Below are 23,145 nucleotides of genomic sequence, written 5' to 3'. Positions count from 1 at the left end.
TCTTCAGACACCTCAGCTATACCTTCTGCTTCGGAAAATAGGAAAATCTCAGCCCTTAATGATATCACAGTTTGCTGTAGTGAAATTTAATGTGATACCACAAATTCAACTGTGTGACCAGACTGGAAGATGATGTAATAAGAGTTGGCAAGATGGTACAACGACCTTTTCCAAGCACAAACAACCTCAACACTTTGCAAATTAGGCAGGGAAATGGTGATCAAAATAAAAAAAAAATTGAATAGATTGTCTTTACTACTCTTTGTAAAGGATACTGGAATGGGTGTCATGGAATAGAAGGTGTCCTTCAGCAAGCACCTTTCTGATTCTAGGTTCTAACATTAGGATGACTTGTTCCATTTCTAATTTTGATGCATATCTGTGTATTGTTACTAGGGACTTTTTTTCTTGTATGATTCATGTCACTCTGTTGGCCTATCTAAATAGGATCTAATAAAATTTCCAAATCTAGATTTTACAACAGTATATATCCTGCCTGATGAGCAAGAGTAAACATGGAAATGGAAAAAAGGCTGATAAATCAGTCACTTCTGTTAGCTGCTGTGCTCTCTTCTTTTCTGCCTTATTGATTTGGGAAGTGTTCCCTTACGGCGCTTTGGTTTTCACAAGGAAGCTGTACACATTTCTATTCCAGAATGTGAGATACTACAACAAATCTTGGTTTTCAAATACAAATGTTCTTTCTGTAGCTTTATCTTATATAATGGAAATGCAGTGGGCTTCCACCTTCAGTCCGTGAGATAAAACCAGCTGTGTAATGGGGTGGGGGGGGGACACACCTCAAATCCATTATTAGCACTGAAAAGAAGCATGGGAAAATATCCAGGAAGAAATTCTGTACAACTGTATCCATATAGGGAGCAAGGTAATTACTCTGAATGTTACTGGAGAAAATTTAATTTAAACTCTATAGTCAGTCAATTACAGAAGTCTAGTTTACAGCAATAATGCTATTCCAAAGCCCATAACTTCACTCTTCTTTGGTTTCCTCAGTAAGTACCATTGTTTAAACAGTTCCTGTCCTTTGTCACTTTTATATTTCATATTCTTCTTTCCAGCTTGTTAAAGAAACATTGTCCAATCAGGACCCAGAAGGAATATCACATGATGAATGCAGACACTGCTAGAAAGCACATTGAAACTGTAAATACTGACTTAAAAAAAATCAAATTAGGCTCATAAGCACAGTCAGCAAAACATTGATTGACAGAAATATCAAGCATTAAGATGAGAGGAAATAGTCATTTGGTTAAATTATATGCTGTGAACTATTTGCTCAGCAATGGTATCAAATTAATAACAAGGTATAAGGGGAGGGGGGATCAGAGGAACTGAAAAGAATGTGGAGTGCTAATTGGCTGGCAAGCTGCCAGTACTTGTTAATAAGGATAATAATGCCTCAGGACAGATCATTGCTATCTGTGTTAAGGCTACATGAAGACGTTTCATGCAGTCAGTCAAAATTATTCATTGGCATCTTTTACAAAAATGCTCAGCTTTTCAAGTGTTCTAAAACTTGCCTTAATCAAGAAGCAAAATAATTAAATCTGAGATTCTAGTGACAATGTCTAGAGGATATTTTGAGAGCCAAATCAAAAGGGAGTCTCTAAAGTAGTACAGACCGCTCCTCAGAAGTGAGGGGAGTATACCATCTTATTCATACATGAAATGGAACATTTGGCTAAACGCACCACCATATAGAAATCCTGAGATGAACTGGGACAGACTTAAACTCTGCAAATTCACACAAATGTCTTCATATGCAACTGGCAATTGTGTTAAAAGAATTCTAGCTCACATCTAATTTGACCTTAGGAAAGTGCAGCTTGTGTTGGAGAAGAGAATGAGAAAGAGGCAAGGAGAGTTACCCTTAGAAGGCTTTGCTCAATTCTTAGATGAGGGCACTTACCAAGAAAATAGGGGGTTCTTCTGATCCTGCTGCTGCCATCCTGTATGGTCCTTTTGATTATTTTGTTTTCCGCCAATATTTTAAAGATGCAAACCCAGGAGCAGAGTGCAAATGTTCTGTAAATCTATGGAGACTCAGCCAGACTGGCCACACTCATCCATGCCACATGAACCTTGAGGCTGGATTGGTTAACCAAATTCTGAACTGCACCCTACAGTATGGATTAAAAAATCTACACAGTTAGGCTGGGGAAAACCTGAGGGAAGTCCCAGTACACTGGCTGTTTGAAAATCCCAAAATAATAGAAACAATATTTGTAGCTTTAAGAGATTATGCCCACTAGTACCTCACAAAAGTAAATTCTGAGATCTCTGTGCCTTTGGGAATTTGACTTAAAATGGAGAATGTTTTATTAATTCAAGATTTGTTTAGATTATATAAACTGTCTATGAATTGTATATCCTATAGTTTTAGTTACTGTATATTCTCGTTTTAATTCCGTAACTGATACAAATTTTAATGGCATTTGCTGTGTTAATAAATGAATTTGAATCTGATCTCTGTGTCCATTTTGTGGTTTACTAAGCAACCACTACTATTGCTGAGCCGTTTAAGCCTCAGTTTCTGTCAGTTAAAAATAGGGGGAAATACAGAAAAGGGTGAAAAAGAAAGCAGTGGAAGGGGAGAAATGAAAGAGATGCTGAAAGGGTAGAAAAGAAAAGGTACATGGGTGGGAGAAGAAAAGGGGAGAGACTGATGGGGGAAGAGAGGAAGGAAAGCTGAAGACTGGAGGACTGATAAAGGTAGTTGGGTGCGTGCGAGGAAGAAAGCACGGAAAGGGTGCATGGGCTTTTAGGTGAGATAAGAAGGGATGGGGGAAGCTGGAAAGCAGGGAGGACAGAAAAAGTGAAGGGAGATGGAGGAAGAAAGCAGGGAAAGAGGAGAGGCCATGAGCGCTGCCAGTGGGAAAGAAGGAGGGACAGGTTGAAAAGCTGAAGAGTGGAATGACAGAAAAAGGGAAAGTTGGAGAGTTACATAGGTTAACAGTTTTTCCTCCTTACATATCCATTACAAATTTAAAAAGCCACAGCCTTTGTTAAACCTCAAAAAAGAATCTTATCTCATAATCTACTCTGTGAGGGTACAAGTAATCTCCTAGAGTGGACATTACAAGACTCAACTCTGGAGAAAATTCCGTGAAGAAAGTACAATGTAACCTGTAGGAGGTCACGTATGATGACCTCTCCTAAAGTTTTCTGTGCATGTACATAATGTCTTCCAAGCAAGATTTGTCATTTTGAAACTGTTCTGAATCTTTTTCTTACCTGTGGGGGGAAAAACAGCTCTGCATATCAGAAAGATGCAACAATGAACAGGAAGGAAAAAATTATCTGCAATCAGTTCTCCAAGGATTTTTAGCACACTTTATCACCAAGTGGATCACACATGTTTCCTGAAAATATTAGAACTTTGATCTTTCCAAAGTAACAAAATATTACTTGTTATATTCATTTGCAGAGAGTTCTTTGTGATAAGAATTAAGGGAAGTCTATTTAAAAACTAAACAAAAACATATGTATTCTTGAATTGTGTGTGTATGTGTGCTGTCAAGTCACAGCTGACTTATGGTGACCCCATAGGGTTTTCAAGGCAAGAGATGTTCGGAGGTGGTTTGCCATTGCCTGCCTCTGCATGGGCTGAGAGAGTTCTGAAAGAACTGTGACTGCCCAAGGTCACTCAGCAGGCTTCATGTGGAGGCATGGGGAATTGAACCCGGTTCTCCAGAGTCCACCTCTCTTAACCACTGTATCACACTGGTTCTCGTTATTTTTCAATAATGTTCAACATTGCATTTGGTTATGTATCATCTGACTATCTCTGTCATATTTTTGGTCCCTGATGTTCTTCATATATCACTGTTCTACTTTGCTTTTGGGGGATGTCTTTTTAAAATGTTGTAAGTACAAGTTGTAATTTTTTAGCTTTCTGACTCCTTCCTGGGTCTCAGTAAAATGTCTGAGGAAAGAGGGGGAGGATTTGTCTCCACTGGCACTGTTACATTCATGTTTATATGGTACACAGCCTGCCATTTCACAAGATGCAGCTGTTAAGGTTTTCATCTCCAGCTGAGAATTATCCATAATGGGCCAAATACATTTTTTCTACTATATCTTTAACTAAAGATACCAATGCCTTCTTTCTTTAATCCAGACCAGGGCATATTACTGCAGGAAAAATGAACATACCATATGTATACATAGTGGAAAAGATCCTAGATAGGCCAGGATAGCCTGATCTTGATAACCCAAGATAGGCCCTTGATAGTTGTTGGTTGGGAAACCACCTCAGAACCTCAGGGCTGCTATGCAGAGGCAGGCAATGGCAAACCACTTCTTTTCACCATTTTTGAAAACCCTACGGGGTCACCATAAGTCGGCTGTGAATTGATAGCACTTCCCACCATCACCAAAGAAGAGGAGGCAGCTGTGCAGCAAATACTGCCAAAGAAGGAGACATTTGCCTGAACTAGGGTTGTGCATATCGATAAACTCGAACTGAAAATAAACCCAAAATTAGCTGTTTGGGTAAATTTTGGGTTTAGGGTTTACCAAATGCAAAACCTGGGGATAAAGCAGAAGCTGAATAGGTGATTCCCAAAAAAGCCGAATAGATAATAGGCTTTTCAGGTTCGGCTATTCACCTCTGCTCAGAGCCATGGCTCCGTGCTTTCTCTCCTTTTTCTTTATTTCTTTTTTTTTTGACTAGTTTTGTTAGGGCCCCATAGTTGGGGCCCTTTTGAGGTTAAAAGATGGCGCTCACCCAGTCCCGTCCGGAGGAATATACACTCCAACTAAAAGAGCTGGCTTCAACAGCCACCTCACCAGGCTTCCAAAAGAGATTTCTTCATCCTCGTGGATGAGCAATCTCCTTCAGACAGCCCAACAAGACAAGAGTGCTACTGGTGGGTGGAAGGTCTGACCTGGGCTTTAAAGAGTCACCCATTCTGGATGGGGTTTCACGCCCCTTGAAGATACAGGTCTGTAGTAAGAGGGTACTCTTGGATCCAGGCCTACAGCTGAATAAGCAAGTGGCAACTGTGGTCAAAAGTGCCTTTTCACAGCTTTGACTGGTTAGCCAGCTGCTGTCTTTCCTGGACAGAAAAGATCTGACCTCGGTGGTGCATGCCCTGGTTACACCCAGATTAGATTACTGCAATATGTTGTACATGGGGTTGCCCTTGAAAAGCATTAAGGAACTTCAATTGGTACAGAATGACACAGCCAGGATGTTAACTGGAGTGGACTGTAGGAACCATATCACTCCAGCCTGGAGACACTTACACTACCTTCCCATTTGTTTCTGGGCACAACTCAAGGTGCTAGTTTTGGCATTCAAAAGGCAGCGTGGTGTAGTGGTTAAGAGCAGTGGTTTGGAGCAGTGGACTCTAATCTGGAAAACCGGGTTTGATTCCCTACTCCTCCACATGAGCGGAGGAGGCTAATCTGGTGAAGTGGATTTGTTTCCCCACTCCTACACACAAAGCCAGCTGGGTGACCTTGGGCGAGTCACAGCTCTGTTAGAGCTCTCTCAGCCCCACCTACCTCACAAGGTGTCTGTTGTGGGGAGGAGAAGGGAAGGTGATTGTAAGCTGGTTTGAGTCTCCCTTAAGTGGCAGAGAAAGTCGGCATATAAAAAACAACTCCTCTTCTTCTATATGGTTTGGAACCAACATACCTGGAAACAACTTAATGAACCCAACCGACCATAACGGTCATCTTTGGAGGTACTTCTCAGTCATGGCACCAAAGCACTGGAACTCTCTCCCCATGGACATTTGTCTGTCCCCTTCTGTTGCTGCTTTTGCCAGTGGGTAAAGACTTTTGTTTCATTTGGCAATAGTAAGAGGAATAAGCAAAACGCCTCCCCTTCTTCATCAACAGAAATGTCATTCTACTTATGTGAGTAATATTATGCTGGTGGAATGGTACCTTTAAATCCAACTTAATAATACTGAGTACCTTAAAAAAAAAAAAAAACCTAGGTACTGCACAGCATATAGGCAGACAGGCTTTTCCTTATTATCCAAGTCTGGTTTTTATACATTAAGGATGTCTCAAAATTCTTGCCCTCTTTATTTCTCCCAGCTTTTTGAATTCTGAGTTATCTCATCTTGTTTCCAAAGTAGAGTTCATGCATTATAATCCTTCACTGTTTATATTTTTTGTACAAAGTGTGGGACATGAGTCATTTGCTGCAATGTTCAGTTTTTCAGTCCGCCATTTTCATCTTCTCCCTCTCTCTTGGCATTACCATTGTGCACATAGATAAACCCCTATGAGAGAGCAATAATATGTATTGTTCTATCAAGAATCTTTTTTTCTGTGGTGTTTTACCAATGCACAAGAATACATATGCTATCAGTTAAACATCAAATAACAAGAATGATGATTGAGTTACGCCTATAGTGGGTTTTTTTAAAAAATGAATGTCCACGTGTGTACACCAGTAACATAGAGTGGAGGACATTAATGAACTTATGGGACTAGCAGCTGCAGCATTTAGAATTTCTTCAAGTTAAACCAGAATGACATGATACAGCTTTCCTTGCTGGTGACCTGATGTCAGACAAGAGCAAATGATGGGATGTAAAGCATTTTTTAAAGTTTCAGTTTAGTGCTCTTCCTCTCTCCTCTCTCTCTCTCTCAACATTCTAAATGTTCCATTACTATCTAACGGAAGTTGTAGAAGTCATTATTTTGAATGAATTGTAGATGTACAAATAGCTAGATAGTCTCCATTCTTTCAGATAGTTTAGGATCAGAACTCTATTGCCAGCAGATACTAAAAGGCTCTTTCCCAGAAGCCTAATGCAACTGTTGTAATTGCCATGGAATAAAAAGATCTCATCAAATCATCACAGAATACTTGTGAATTGCTGAGGTGGGAAGCTGAACACACTGAATGCCCATGGTACCTCTTATAACTGGACAAATGTGTAACTTAAAAAAACAAAAATATCCCCATGGTAACCATATTGTCTAGATTAGACCTAATAAGGAATGCAACATAGCACAGAGAGTAATACCCAAATAATAAAGAAATGAAACTGGCGGAAATACACTCATCCATATTCCAGGTTTTATGCTGCATAAATGAACACATCAAGACTGATTGATTGCCTCTGACCTTCTCCATATAAACACAGGTTCAAGATCATTGAAAGTGTTTTAATATCAGAAATAGAATGAGATCCTGGGAAATGTATGGAGCTCTAGTCCAGAAACCCCGACTGAAATCAAGGGAATATCTCTAGAATAAGTGTCAGAAGATTATAGCTGCAGTCTCTTGTTTTATGAAGGTAGCATTTATGACTTCTTCACTGTTCACTTCTGTGGTCTATTGCACCTTTCATAAACCTGCTGATTAATATCAAACAGTGAACAATCTGACAGCAGGATTACAAACCCAGCATAACTGTTTATAGTGTGAATGAAAAAAGCACTCCATTTCCAATCCACGTACTTAATAGTAAAATCTTGTTATACTTAAATGATGAAGGGATTACTCAGCTGTCAAAGTTCCTTTAAATGTTAAGAAGTAGCCCTCATATTAAAGACATACTCTACAGAAGCAAAAGCAAAATGTCAGGTTAGTTGTTATTATCTCCTTTGTATATAGGATGAAAATGTGATGCCTGATTTTTATTGCCACCCAATTTGCACATCCATACCAAGGCAATCCAAACTCATACAATTGTGGTCTTGGCTTAGAATAGCTGATATAACTGATAGCAACCCAACAGCAACTGGAAACGGGGACTGGAATTGCCATTTTATTTTATATTTAAGGATAAGTTTGGCAAGACCCCAGTCTCTCAAACCTGAGATTCCTGAATATGGAGGTTCCCTTTAGTTACCATGGCTAGTAGCCATTAATGGATCAAAACTCTATGAATCCGTCTACCCCCTTTTAAAGCCACCCATGTTCATAGGCATCATTACATCTACCAGCAGTAACTACTGACGACGTAAAGAAATAATTCCTTTTGTCTGTTCTAATCCTGTTGCCAATCAACTTCATTGGTTGCGCCCAAGTGCTAATATTATAAAACAGAGAGAAAGAGTTCTCCCTTCACTTGTAAAACCCCTGTCCTCCCTTCTGATGAGACCCTGAATCTGATCCCCAGTCTCCTCTTAGTTGTTTTGAAGCCTAAAAGCCTAAGTGAGGTGGGGGTCCCTAGGGGGAGTCTCAGAAAGCACACCTGGTCTGCCATGACCAAAACACATTCTGTCCCAGAGGCCAGATGTCACTGGTAGACATAAACCCCAGCATTTACCCAAACTCCAAGACACGCATAATACAAGCATACCCCTTGCTTCAAGGAATGCTTTATTAAAGCAATATAACCCATTTCCAATTAATGGACAACCATCAAGTATCACTGCTGATCCAACCATTCATCAAAGCAGTCTAACATCCAACCCACCCAGGATGAGCTTTAAGATGATAGTTTTACCATCATTTTGCACCCGGTTCTTTGTTAATATGCGAAGCCCACTGACCAACTGCCTCACCTTGGAATGTCAGGGGTCACCTCCTACTCTTTCTGCGAGATTTGGGCAGTAGTCACCTTCAAGCTGCTCAGTCAAATTCGAACTTCATGTTTTGGACCAATCCTGACCCTGGGAAACTGGGGTCCCATGTCTTGTTATGGGGCCAATCCAGATCAGTGAAATGTGTGCCAGGTTCCCCCACTACCCGGATAACCCTGTAACCACCTTGTAGACTTTTCTGCTGCATGGACTCCCCACAGTTCTCAGCCTCCCACAGATCCTGGGTCAGGTAGTATCGCCCATCTGAACATCCTTCCTTCCCCCTCCATATCTCATCTTCATCCTTACCCCATCCTCAAAGTGTGTGTGCATGTATGGGTGTGCATGCACATTTGGAAGGAGGAGGGTGGTTTATTGTAGTTCATTTGCAGTTCATTTGTAGTTCTAAGATATGCCATTTCAGTTCGCTCATAGTTGTGTGATTGATTGCTAGTGAATAAAGACTTCATTTAGTTTGAATTAGTTGACCTCTGTTACTTTTTACCTTGGAATATTGCTCTGGAATAAAACCTTTATGTACATTGATAACAGATCCCTTGTTTATCCGCCTGGAAACCCTGTAACAAGCTAACCCCCCCCCCCGGTCCATTTCAGGTAACACACTCTCTCTACCCCCTGCATACTTTTATAAACTTCTGCCATCCCCCCCCCCCTTAGTCCTCTTTCCTTTTTTTTCTAAAATGAAAATTCCAAGAGTGTTTGCTTTTCCTCATGTTCCTTTTTTGAGCATTCTAGGCTTTGCTTTAAATAAAATCATGTCCTCAATCCTAATAGACTTCTTTAAAAAGAAAAGAAAAGGTAGACATGGAAAGTAGATGGAAGACTGCCTTTTGGTGGTTAAGTCTTTGCCTACCAGTGGGTCTTTGCCTTCCAGCTTGATGCAGTGGTTAAAAGTGGTGGACTTTAATCTGGAGAACTGGTTTGGACTCCCCTCTCCTCCACATGAGCGGCGGACTCTAATCTGGTGAACCGGGTTGGTTTCCCCACTCCTACACATGAAGCCAGATGGGTGACTTCTTGGGCTAGTCAACTGGTTTGATTCTCCTTAAAAGGTAGAGAAAGTCAGCATATAAAAAAACCAACTCTTCTTCTTATTTTCTCCTGTTGCTTCTGTCCCTGCTTCTGTAAAAAGCCTGTCCACAATGGGTTACATTTCCTGTCTTTTACACCTTTGCAATCCCAAACAGCCATTCACATCTGAAAGCAAAGCTTTGTGCAGAATTACTTAGTCATTGTGTTTTGTTTCTGACATGAAGAATTTGGCTTTTAGTAAAGCAATCAAGGTTCCTTCTTCCCTCCATAATCCATCCAGTTTCTTCCACTGCTGAACTAGATACTTTCTTGTCCTACCTTTCCCTGACTCCCCTGATGGAAGGAAGTTTGTGTGCCATTGCAAAGCAGAAACCAGCCATAACCAACAGGATGGAAACACATGTGTGACATATGAGTTCCTTCCCCCCCGCCCCCCCCCCCCCGACCTACATTGTTGGCTTTGACATTTAAAATAAATGTGCAAAAGTCAATTAATACCTTATTAAACAATACTCTAAATGCTCTAACATTTCTGGAAGGCAATTTGGGTAAATGAATCAAAGCATTTCACCTAAGATAATTAAGGCCTTAACCTTGCATCTCTCTGCATGGGTGGACCCCTTAACACTCATGAAGTCAACCAATTGAGCCGAAAACATGCAAAGTACTCAGCAAGAGTTGCCAAGGAAGAAGCAGGACTGTTAACACTATCTGCCAGCTTTCCTTGAGAGAAAGCAGAGCAACCCCCTTTTAGAAACACACCGCTTTCCCATTTTAACAATGGAAATTATGCTTCAGCAATAAAGTCCTGATGCATCTGTTTGAAGGAACGTTAGGCCCATTAGTGTTGCCTGTCCTGGGTTTTCATAGCATCACACAATTTTTAGAATGAATGATGCTCTCTTTTCCTCTGCTTCAAAGAAAATGCAAATGAAGGTTGCACCATTTTCCTCACTTTACCAAATTCTATGTTACCTGAATGGGGCCAGACAAAAAAGTTTCAAGCATTCATAATTTTGTAGTTAGGGTTGCCAACCTCCAGGTACCAGTAAGAGATCTCCTGCTATTACACCTGACCTCCAGCCGATAGAGATCAGTTCACCTGGAGAAAATGGCTGCTTTGGCCATTGGACTGTATGGCACTGAAGACCCTCCCTCCCCAAACCTCACCCTCTTCAGGCTCCTTCCCAAAAACCTCCCGCTGGTGGTGGGGATGGACCTGGCAACCCTATTTGTAGTTCATAGTGCAGTCCTTAGCAGAGTTACACTCTTCTGAATCCATTGACTTCAACATGGTTAGAAGGGTGTGCCTCTGTTTAGGATTGCACTATTAATTGCCCCCGCCCCTGAAAGATCAATGTGAAATTCTCATATTGGACAAGCATGCGAGCATGGAGAGTGAATGGACAAAATATCTAGGGAACATCCACAGCACAAAACTCAGTGACATTAATAGGAGCTGTGTATGAACATTGGTCCTTCTGTCATGGACTATACTACTGTCCTCTGCCACAACTTTGTAAGATCTCAGGGATTACTGCTGGCCTTATCCCCACTAAGGATTTTGTCACTGTTTTTCAGCGATACAGTTTAAGGTCTGTGGACTGTGTCATACCTCCACACTGCTGCCAGCTCTGTTTGCCCACATGGCCTGTTTATGGAGCTACCTCTCGCATAAGGCCTGTATTCCCTCTGCTATGACCTAATCTTTTTTACTTCTAGGTACAGATCCAAGTGCTGACACACCAAGCCAACAAGAGCCCGCTAGCCGCATATTGTGGCCAGCTAGTTGTCTGAAAATGCCCTTGTTGTTGTCTCATTCAGGCAGCCAAAATAAAAAGTTCATTGAACCAAAAGCAGCTAAGGCCTTGGTTGATCCATCTCAACAACAAGGGCTTCTTCTCCCCAACACACACACCTCAGCTCTCAAGCCAATGACAGGTGAGCTTGAGAATGGCCCTTCATCCTTAGATGTCTCAGGGTGTTCACTGATTATTTCAACCTATAATAGGGTCCCCTGTTGCCTAGTTATGGCGGACAATTGCCCACCAATTAACCGGGCTGCCCACCACCTCTCAGTTGGTTGACGGGCAGAAGCAGCCCTGGGGAAAAGAGGAGTAGTGATCAGCATCATCTACTTGGTGACATCACTTCCAGTTTATGCGGAAGTGCTGGCATCACGCTAGGGGGAATGGCCTAGCACTCGGAAAAAAACCTATGGAAACCATAACGTTTTATCACAAGTGCTAGAGCGTCCCCCCAGCGTGATGCCAGCATTTCTGCATAAACCAGAAGTGGCCTAATTGTGTAGATTATGCTGATCACTGCCCCCAACCCCGCCTCCCTAAATCTCCCGCCGGTTCCGAGGAGGGACATGGAAATCTTAACCTATACACTAGCAACACACTCTACTCCTGCCATATCCAGTTATAGTTTAACAAGTCAAAGATCTGGTCTAATTACCATGAAGTCATCAATTCCTTCAACTCCCCCACACACTTGGCTCCTAAAAGGCAACCAGCTAATCCTATGTTATTCTATGGAAGGGTGAGACAACTAGCAGCAAAAGCCTGCAACAGGGATTGGATGTTTGTTCAGCCAGCAGTTCTCAACTCCCTCTCCTATTGGCTGAACTACACAGGGAATAACAGATCAGTCTGAAAGCCAGCCAGCATCTCGTACCACATTTAAAACAGAAGCTAGCACAAAACTGTACCCTCATCTTCCGAAACCAGGAACTAGATTGTTTGTGAAGTTCTCTTACAAGCCAGTAAAAATCAGCTTGAGATTGCTATCTTTACTCTTTAGTAAAGCCTGAAATGGGAACTTACTTTCCAGCTCCATCTTGAGAGGATCCTTTTCATTCCATTAGCACATATGCTCTGTCATTGAGGACTGGTCATTTGGGACTGCCTCGTTCAGTTAGATTCCCAGTCGTGTGAAGGTAACCTCTCTCTTTAAAAAGGTAAAGGTCCCCTGTGCAAGCACCAGGTCATTCCTGACCCATGGGGTGATGTCACATCCCGACGTTTCCAAGGCAGACTTTTGTTTTGTGGGGTGGTTTTGCCAGTGCCTTCCCCAGTCATCTTCCCTTTACCCCCAGCAAGCTGGGTACTCGTTTTACCGACCTCGGAAGGCTGAGTCAACCTTGAGCAGGCTACCTGAAACCGACTTCCGTCGGGATCGAACTCAGGTTGTGAGCAGAGCTTTTGACTGCAGTACTGCAGCTTAACATTCTGCACCATGGGGCTCTTAGCACTGTTCTAATTATGCACACTCCTATCATGTATTCCTCTTGGTCTTGTCTTATGAAATTATGTAACTCTTGATTACAGTTCTTGTACTCAACTTGTAAAATCGTGTCAATCTCTTCTGGAACACCTGGCTGACAAATATCATGTATATCACTGGCAAAACAATCAGTGTGTTACAGCTCTCTTCCTGTCCTGGTGCCCTTCACTGAAAGCATCTCCTATTCTGTCAATTCCTCTCCTGCCTCTTGGGTGTCTGACTGCAGCATAAGTACACCAGTCCTAGAAATGAATACATGCCATCAGAGCACCACTTACAGCCAAGGCGCATTGTCTCTTGAGTGATAAGGGTGACAGAAGTGTAAAGCAATGTTGAATGGATCTGGCACTCTACATGAAGAACAATACCGCAGAAGAGTTTCCTGCAGAATGGCATATAATAACATATTCCAAGTCCTCCCATCATGAGTGTGAGTGTGAAAAAGGGAGGGAGTTCCTTTCATTCTTTATCTTTGCTCAGTGGCTCTCCTCCCCAGTGTTTTTGTTTAGAAGATTCATTTAAATAACATAGGCTACCTCTATCCCTATGAATCAGATATAGGGTGTCTTTTCTGATACCTCTCCCTTGCAAATCACCATCCCTCTCTCTTGGCCAAAATGTGGGGGTCAAATGCAAATTTCTTCTAAGACCTTGGGGTCTAAACAGGCCCTCCCTTGCACACACCTCAAATTGGTAAAGAGTACTATTTTGTTTGGGAAAATGCTATGTTTGGGAGACATTCAGGGGATACCCTTTTTAAAAAACCCAAAAAGTACTAGCTCTCCTACCCCCTTCCCCTCCTCCAATAACTATCTTGACTAATAGTAAATACTGCTGAATATGACTGAGCCCAAACGTCTCAATTTATTCCGCAGCAGTCTTCCTTGCACCCATTTTACAAACCAGTGTGGGCCTATTGCAGAGTAAACGAATAGGATGCTTTCACACATCTTGAATAATGCACTTTCAATCCACTTTAAATGCACATTGCAGTTGGATTTTACTGTGTGATACAGCAAAATCCACTTGCAAACGATCGTTAAAGTGCATCGAAAGTGGATTGAAAGTAAATTGTTCAGGATGGATGAAAGCGCCCATAGAGTCAACACAGGACTACTTTCAACAATTGCTGTGGTTGGTTGTGCTCAGGCTGCATCCCTTTGGTGGAGAACAGGCAGGTTATATGCACACAAGTCTGTTTCTGTTTTCATCTGTGAGATATTGGAAGGTACGTTCAAAATGAATGTATCCATCATCCAAACCACATTCCCAAAATTTCTATAGTGATTAATTGTCACATTTTTGTTGTTGATTTTAGTATGAGTTGATTTGGACACATTTTTGAGGAGGGTAGACAGATCGCAAATGCTCACAAATAATAAATAAATAAATAAATAAATTCTCAAGCTGCTGAACCCATCATCCAAACAAGAAATGCCTAAGCAAAATTCCAGCGACTTCAGATGAGAATTGATTCCGGTCTTTATGGAGCATGAGGGAAGATGTTCATCAAGTTTTGTAAACATGATTATCTTCTGTTTTCCCTACTTGCTAATCTCATTTCTTTGGCTTAGTGCCACAGGTTGCGGTTCTGCAGTTGATTTACAGTAAACAGAATATAAAATTGGTGAGCTTGCCTTACACTGTGGGGATCAGAAAGTGCCGTTTCCCACCATCCTCATGGCAGAACACACCAAAAATTAAGTTGCTGTATTTTCTTCAGACCTTTATAGTAACTGGCTTAATCTCTAATTGAAAACAGTAGATTATTATAGAGACACAAATTATACTCTGTGTAATGCATTTCATAAAAAGATAAATGTAGCAATATTGCTTTTTGCCGCTCAGCTAGGGAACATCAAATCTTAAACTAGGGAGCCATTTAGAATTCAAGTTTCACATTGCAGTTGCAAACAGAATAAGAATTTTCAGAGGGGAAAGAAGAACAAAAAGGAGTTTTTTGAGCAAGTGGGAACAAATCCAGCAACATCCGTTGGCTGTTACAAAGAGCAGAATCTGATCAGTAAACAGATGTTGGGTTTTTATAAGCAAGGACATAAGCAAGATGTTCAAAAATTACCACACGAAGGTGTTGTGATCATGATGACCTGAAAAAAATCTGGTTTTCCCCTCCTTTTTATTTTATAACCTCTGGCCTGATGAAGAGTTCTGGAGAGCTCAATAGCTTGCACACTATCCTGTGTCATCGGGTTGGCCTTAGGAAAAGGTATTGCATGGTCTGTGTTCTTGGCTTTTTGATTAAAAAAATAGATCTAATATAACAGCCTTCTGTACACAGGAGACTCTGTGTGTACGTGTGTGTACATATAAATCAGTCAGTTTTGAAAGCACTGAATTTAGGTTCTCCCAGAACCTAATCTGAAACTCTAACCACTATACTACACTAGCTATCTTGGTGTTGCGGGATGGCTGCTATTGAACAGTAGCAAGTGGCTAGGCCTGGGGGAGTTATGCAAGTTGCCTGGTACCAAGTAGCCCATTGTTTGCTGCCATGCCTGTTGCTGATGAGTCCTCCCTCAAAGACCAAAAGAGCTCTGGAAAGAGCCCTGTCCATCACCCCTGCCTTTTACTGACAGAACCTAAGGCTTGATGGCTTAGGTTTGCAACTTAGCTTTGCAACTGGTGCTGAGGGCATTCATTTCTTAAAGCTATGGGCTATGCTTTTATCATTTTTGGAAGTTTTTTGGGGGGCAAATCTGGGGCCTTCCTCAGGTTTGTAGATCTGTCTTGTCTGTTCAAGGCTCCAGGCTCCAGATTTAAGTATCCACAGAAATGGCCACATTGTGCATTAGATATATTGATGAGAAGGAATTGATCAGACACAGGAAATGAGACTGAAATTACAAATAAACCATTAGGAGGAGGAAGAAGAGTTGATTTTTATATGCCAGCTTTCTCTACCACTTAGGGGAGAATCAAACCAGCTTACAATCCCCTTCCCCTCCCCACAACAGACACCCTGTGAGGTAGGTGGGGCTGAGAGAGCTCTAAGACAGCTGTGATGCCCATCCTGTCTGTTGGAAGTTAATAGCATAAGGTAACAGGAAGTCCAGATCGATGGCTCCTGCCATTCATCCCCCTGGGGACATACCTCTTGAAATTTTCCAAGTCACAGGGCAGCTTCAGGTTCCCAAGCCTGAGTCTGACCATGGAACACCTGTCCTGAAGTTCACAAAAGCTCCAACATGACTATCTCTGTTTATCTGCTTCAGAACTTGCTTGTGTCAAAAAAATAATAATTTGTTGCAACATTAGCATCATCTGAACATCGTAACAACACCCCATGTCCACGGGTGATTCCTAGGAAAATTCTCCCATAAACCTCCAGCCACCCAGAGAGTCTGTCAACTAATAATCAACCTTAACATTCAGTGATTCTCATGAGTTAGTGTGGCCCATCCCCAGTAAACAATGCACAGGATCCCCACTGAGGTTTGGAGGATTTTTAAGAGTGGCATGAGCTCAGCCAGGTACATTTGTGTGCTGATGGAGCCACTCCAACAGATTTTGGCTTCTGACTCGTCGACTTCCCAATGCTAGGCACAACGGAAGTTCTTTACAAAATGTTTAGACAGATGTATTTTCATGCCCTTGATGTACAAAAATAGAAAGTGTGTTTAAATAGTACACAATGAATATATTTTAGATTTTTCCCATGGGATATTAAGACAGTTCGAGAGTGATTTGGTTTTCTGCTCAACACTGTTCTATTAACAATGGAAGAAAATATGAAATTATTGGTAGTGTCACCAACAACCATGGCCTTGAGTATTAATGAAAAGTGTAAATCAGTAAGGAGAGTTTATTTATTTATGAATTTTTATCCCATGTTTCCTGTAAAGCACCTTAAGAGAGTGTATAGCAAAAATCCAAATACATTAAATATCCACCTATCACATGAAACCATTATAAAATGTTATTAGAAGCCTGTTTGTATATATTTTTTTATTGTGGCATCTAAAGCTTGCAAACTTGGATAGGGTTGCCAACCTTCAGGTAGTAGCAGGAGATGTCCTGCTATTACAACTGATCTCTAGCCGATCAGTTCTCCTGGAGAAAATGGCCACTTTGGCAATTGGCCTCTATGGCATTGAAGTCCCTAACCCTCGCCAAACCCCACCTCCACAGGCTCCACCCCAAAAACCTCCTGCCTGTGGCAAAGAGGGACCTGGAAACCCTAAATTTGGACATCCCTTCAAGGGCTTCAGGGTCACCAATATTTCTGGGCATCAAGGGGTGTGTGTGTAATATTGCAGATGTAATCCTTATTGCTGTCTAGGAAGCCTGTCCAATATTGTGGAGATAGTGTTGGATGTTGATTTGGAAAGTTCATATTCAGATTCCTGCTCAGCCCTGACCCTCCTTGAAGGACCTTGGGCAAGTTATTATCTATTTGACAGGGTTGTTAGGAGGCAAAAAGGCCATCTCGAGTCCTTTGGAGGAAAGCGGAAATACAATTTGATTATATTCTTACACAATATCACATATCTAAATGTAAAATATTTTGTTACACATAAGTAGGGGATTTATCATTTTAGCTATGGAAAACATTTCTACCCCACACTCTAAACTGATAGTGCCTAAGGTGGCTTACAAATCTCCATGACTCTGGCTTAGATACTACGTATCCCCTGTGGAAGGTGCAGTCAGATCTTTCCTGCCTCCCCCTTAGGGTTGCCAAATAGCTGGGTATCTCCTGCTATTGCAACTGATCTCCAGCTGATAGAGATCAATTCACCTGGAGAAAATGGCTGCTTTGGCCATTGAGCTCTATGGTATTGACGTCCCTCCCCTCCTCAAACCCCGCCCTCCTCAGGCTCCGCCCCAAAACCTCCCACAGGTAGCGAAGAGGGACCTTGCAACCCTACTCCCCCTTTCCCCAGTAGCTGTCTAAACATCAGCAAAGTGATGGCAGGGATTGGGGGGCCCAGGTGGGCAAAATCAGGTCTGCCAGGTGGGTGGTTTTGGTGGGCAATTGCCCGCCAATCCACCCAGCCACTCCGGAGTGGGGAGCGCATGTGCGCACATTCACAATGATGGCACTTCCAGGTTTACTCAGCTGATTTAGAACTGCTTTAGCACAAAATTTAGCACAAATAGCTGCTTTAGAGGCTAATTTAGTGCAAAATTTGGGAGGTTGCGTGCTAAATCGGCCTCGGTGATGTGGGGCTTTTGGAAGTAAACCCGGAAGTGACAATCCATCCCCATCCCCTAAAACCTCCCGCTGATCAAGACCTGGCAACCCTAGCAAACATCCACATGGGACAGGCAGCTCCATGGAACAGGGGAAAGTGGGTAAAACCATCTAGTGCCCCCAGCACTTGTTGCACCAGCACAAATAGACTTACTTAGTCAGAACTGAAGGATAAGATCCAAACTCAATTCAACCACAGTTCCAAATCTAGAATTCTGCCATCATGGAGACTAAAATATGCAGCGCATCACATTTTTTATACTTTTACTTCCTTTGCCTGCAATGGGAAAGGGAATGGAGACCGCTAGAATGGACAAGATACTCTGCTAGGAGTTCTACAAAATGTTCTATTTCCATCAGTCTTTGTGTAGGATGCCGTGCCTCTCTTTACAGGTTGCTTGCCTTCTTTGTCTTTGACATTCTCTGAGCATGACGAAAAGGTAGCATGTTAAGAACTGCCTTTTTGAGGGTGGGGGGCAATTGCAACTACCCCTAGAAGGCAAGCTCTAGATTTAGTGTTTCTTGTTCTGAGCGTGCGACTTGCACCCCCTCCGTACCCTTTTATAGCTGATCTATCATTTGGTACTGACAGACACATATATTATGTTCTGACATGCAACCCACTTGGCTGCTTTCCTGTGACATCATCTTATCTCTCAGAGTAGCAACCTGCTAATAACTTCATTTTCTGGTTGAATTTTCCCAAATTAAATTAAGCAGGAAAACATGCTAGGCTCACCCATTCCTCTTAACACTGCCGCTGAAGGACATCTGCTGAGAGTTTCATTCTGAAACTCAGTTACTGGCGTGTCAACTTATTTGCAACAGTTTGGACCACCCTCTCCGGATTTTTGAAGGCCGCAGCTGCTATTATTTTAAGAATCACATTTTAATAAATAAAATCAAACCCAAATACTCATCAATCAGGCACTAAATAATATAGCATATCATGGTTTGACATTACATGAAGGGAGAGCTTAGTTAGATAAATGCTTGCTGTATTATCAGTTGCCAGACTAATTATGTTTGTCTTCAAGATATGAGAACGCAAAGGAGTAAAAACTACATATCGCCTAAGTGTTCAAAAGCGCTCCCCTCTCATTCTCCCTTTATCTTGAGAAGAAAAGCCACTGCTGGCTTGATATAATTAATACAGAAATATCTTATAAGATAAAGTTGCACACAGACACAAACCCTCATTCACTGTGGAAATGGTCACCAACCTCCAGGTACTAGCTGGAGATCTCCTGCTATTACAATAGATCTCCAGCCGATAGAGATCAGTTCCCCTGGAGAAAATGGCCACTTTGGCAATTGGACTCTATGACATTGAAGTCCCTCCCCTCCCAAACCCTGCCTTCTTCAGGCTCCACCCCAAAAAAATCTCCAGGTATTTCCCAAACAGGAGCTGGCAACCCTACTGTGAAATAAGCACCCACAAAAGCCATACTTCCACAGGCATTTGATTGCTGATACTGTGCAGAGTTAAAGTTAGCCTCACATGCAAGGGGAATGCCACAGCTAAAGATTGGGTCATGGCTGATACAGCCTCAAGACACACATCTGGCAGAGTTCCTATGGCCCAGCACCAAATTCAGCATCCTTGCTAAGCAAGTCGGGGGTCTGATCAGATCCTGGATGGGATTCCTTCTGGGCATCCTATGTAAGCCGCCTTGAATTCCGTGGTGGAAGATGTGAAATATAAATGTAATACATTAAGATATTGATAAAAAAATAAGCTCTGCCCCATTTCACATGTCTTAGGCTTATGCCTGTGATGAAAGCTCTTTTCAGATATTACAATCATATTTGCCAAGAGGCCATCAACCATCCATTCCATGTTACCTATGGTCCTCCTGATATGTGCAGTCGCACTACTTTTTGTGCTCACCTCGTTTGTTCTTCTCAGTTTTTTGGAATACCACCATGCGGTTTGCCCGCTTATACTTATTATTTGACAACTCCTCGTCTATCTAGAGCCTTCTGTTTAGCTAGACTGAATGCTAACCCCTCTATGGTTATGCAGGGCAGAATTTTGAATATACCATACCCAGACAGGACCAGTCCTTGCTCTTCTGGCTCTATTGATTCAGTAGCTCATGCCCTCTTGGAATGCCACTCCTATGAGGAACCTTGATCACATTATATCTCTCTCCTTTTAACATATAAATCTAATGCCTCTGTGTCTGACATAATGCCTTTTTACTAAGTGACAGGGATCCCAAGGCTACATTGTCAGAGGCAAGATTTATTTCAGTCCTTATAGGCGCCAGCCTCCAAAATCTCCAGGTATTACTTAATGCGGACCTGGCAACCCTATCACTAGCCTTTATTTAATTTGTTCAGTTAAGAAAAACTGAAATAACATGGTCACCTTTCATTATCTTTTTGAAAAAGATATAATGTAGATTTAAAGAAATATAACACATTTGGCATACCATGTTGCTTTGTCCTTTCCTTAAATGTAAAAGCTCTTATACTTCCTGCATTTTTGTCTTTCAGAGTATTCTGAAAATTTCTGTGGCCAACCATTAAAGAAACCATTGCTCCTTCCAGACAGTCTACAAACTGGGCTGTGTGACCCAGCAGGGGAACATAAGAATGGGGGGAAATGGTGCCATGTTTGTGGTTCATTGTCACTTCTGATAAATACCAGAAGTGATGTCACATCGCCAGCATGATGCCAAGGTAATGCTGGGTAAAACTGTATGGTAAAACCTTAGAGTTTGCCCCAACTCAATGGTAAAACCTTAGAGTTTTGCCCCAATCCTAGAGCATCTCCTTGTCATCCCACCAGAGATGTGATGTCACAGCCCGGATAACCTACAAGAACCAATGAACTCTGACCGTGAAAGCCTTCAACAATATTTAGTCTGCAACCACTTAACCGGCTGGTGGAAAGGTCTTCTCCATTATACAAGGCCTCAGAAACAGTGAACCATTGCAAGGAAAATAGAAGCTCGAGCTGGCATCAGCAAGTAGCTCAGACTCAGCATTAGTCTGAATTAGCAAGATTGACTAAAGAGGTCTGGAAGGGGAGGAAACTTAAAACTAGAGGGGTGGCACTAGGATGGGGCCTGGAGGTCTCCTGGAGTTACAACTCATCTCCAGACTACAGAGAACAGTTGCCCTGGAGGAAGTGGGTGCTTTGGGGCTGGAATCCATATCACTATACAATGCTGAGGTTCCTTCCCTTCACAAACCCCACCCTTCCCAGACTCCACACCAAATCTCCAAGATTTTCCCAGCCTAGAGTTCGCAACCCTAGGTGGCACTTATAGGGTTGCTAGGTACCCCCTGGCAACTGGCGGGGAGGGGATGGGGTCATACCAGGCGCAAATTGAGGCCTAACAGAACCTAGCCTTGGAACATTGTGGTTTCCTAGCAACAGCCACTGAGGGAGTCCAATGCTTGAAGCTACCAGTGCTCCTTTTATCATTTTCAGGTTTTTTAAACCCTTCAATGTATTTTTTTTTTAAGATTTCCCATTTTTTTTTCAAACCTGGGGCTTTTTTAGGTTTGCATAAACATCCATCTTGCCCATTCACAGCTAAGTCTCTGGATTTAAGTATCCAAAGATCAGGCCAACTAACAGGGGAACATAAGAACAGGGGAAAATGGTGCCATGTTTGTGGTTCATTGTCACTTCTGATGAATACCAGAAGTGATGTCACATCGCCAGCATGATGCCAAGGTAATGCCGGGTAAAACTGTGTGGTAAAACCTTAGAGTTTGCCCCAACTCAATGGTAAAACCTTAGAGTTTTGCCACAATACTAGAGCATCTCCTTGTCATCCCACCAGAGATGTGATGTCACTTGCAGGGAGTCACCAGAAGTGACATTGTGCCAGCAGTGCAGCACCATTTTAAAAAAAATATTCCTCCTAGGGTTGTTCCTTTCCTCTGGCCACTCATGGGGGGATGGGGGGGGGACAGATCCAGGTTGAGAAATTCCTGGAGATTTGGGGATGGAGCCTGGGAAGAACAGGGACCTCAGTGGCGTATGATGCCATAGAGTCCACCCTTCAAAACATCCATTTTCTTCAGGGGAACTGATCTCTGTAGTCTGGAGATAAACTATAATTCCAGGGGATCCCCATCTCCCACCTGGAGGTTGGCATCTCTAATTCCCCCCAATGGCCTTCAGCAACAAAGTGGGGGGGGGGGTGGAGCTCACATTGCTCACTTGGCCTCACTCCTCTGTTTTAGTTGGAGCTATCTCTGCAACAGGTTTAAGTAACCAACATCTATGAATTCCTCATTTCTTTGCCTGTAGTATGATTATATTATAATTAGTCTGATTTCAAAGTGCCAAGTAGCCTACAGTTATCAATTGAAATGTTAGAAGCAACGTTTCCTGCACTCTAGAGTCATGTCTCTTCTGGGAAGCACCCTCAGGCCTGAATAGTGAGACTTGGGAACATTAACAGGCTAGCACTTAGTGGACCAGTTGTTCCAGTCAGCCTTCCCAAGCCTCAACCTAAATAGGCTGGGAGGTAATCAGGGTCAGCTGTACTGCTGGCAGATGTTGAGCCCCTAAAGCTGTGCATTGGCCAGGATCCTGTAAAGAAGTATTGCTCTCACTGCATGACTCTGGGATGGGGTTGCATGCAGCCAGTCTAGCACTTCACCTGCATCGGGCCTCTTTGGCCCAGGCCTTCTGCCACCACCATTCCTGCTGAGTGGGGATGGGTCCCAGGATGCTAGGGCTGCCAGACCCCTGCCAAGGGTTAGGGATTCCCTACTTTGGGGACCCTCCCCCTGTTCATCCAGCCAAAGTAGGGATTCCCTACTTTGGGGATCAGCCCCCTGTTCATCCGGCCAACAGGGGGCACATAACATGATGTCCATGCAAATTAGCTTCCAAACTGAGGAAAATAGTATAAATGCTAGAAAAAATAAGGCACTCAAAACATTTCATTTGGTGGCAAATGACATCCTGTGAACAGTCCTTTATTATAGTCATCAAAAATCTGATTTTAAGAGATGGTCACGGTGCGGGGGAACGAAGCCTCTACTCGGGCCGACCTTCAGTTTGAGAGCAGGTTTTCATGGGGGGAAAT

Source organism: Euleptes europaea, chromosome 15 (genome assembly GCF_029931775.1).
Source record: "Euleptes europaea isolate rEulEur1 chromosome 15, rEulEur1.hap1, whole genome shotgun sequence".
In the NCBI taxonomy this organism is placed as follows: Eukaryota; Metazoa; Chordata; class Lepidosauria; order Squamata; family Sphaerodactylidae; genus Euleptes; species Euleptes europaea.
This window is presented reverse-complemented; position numbering follows the sequence as displayed.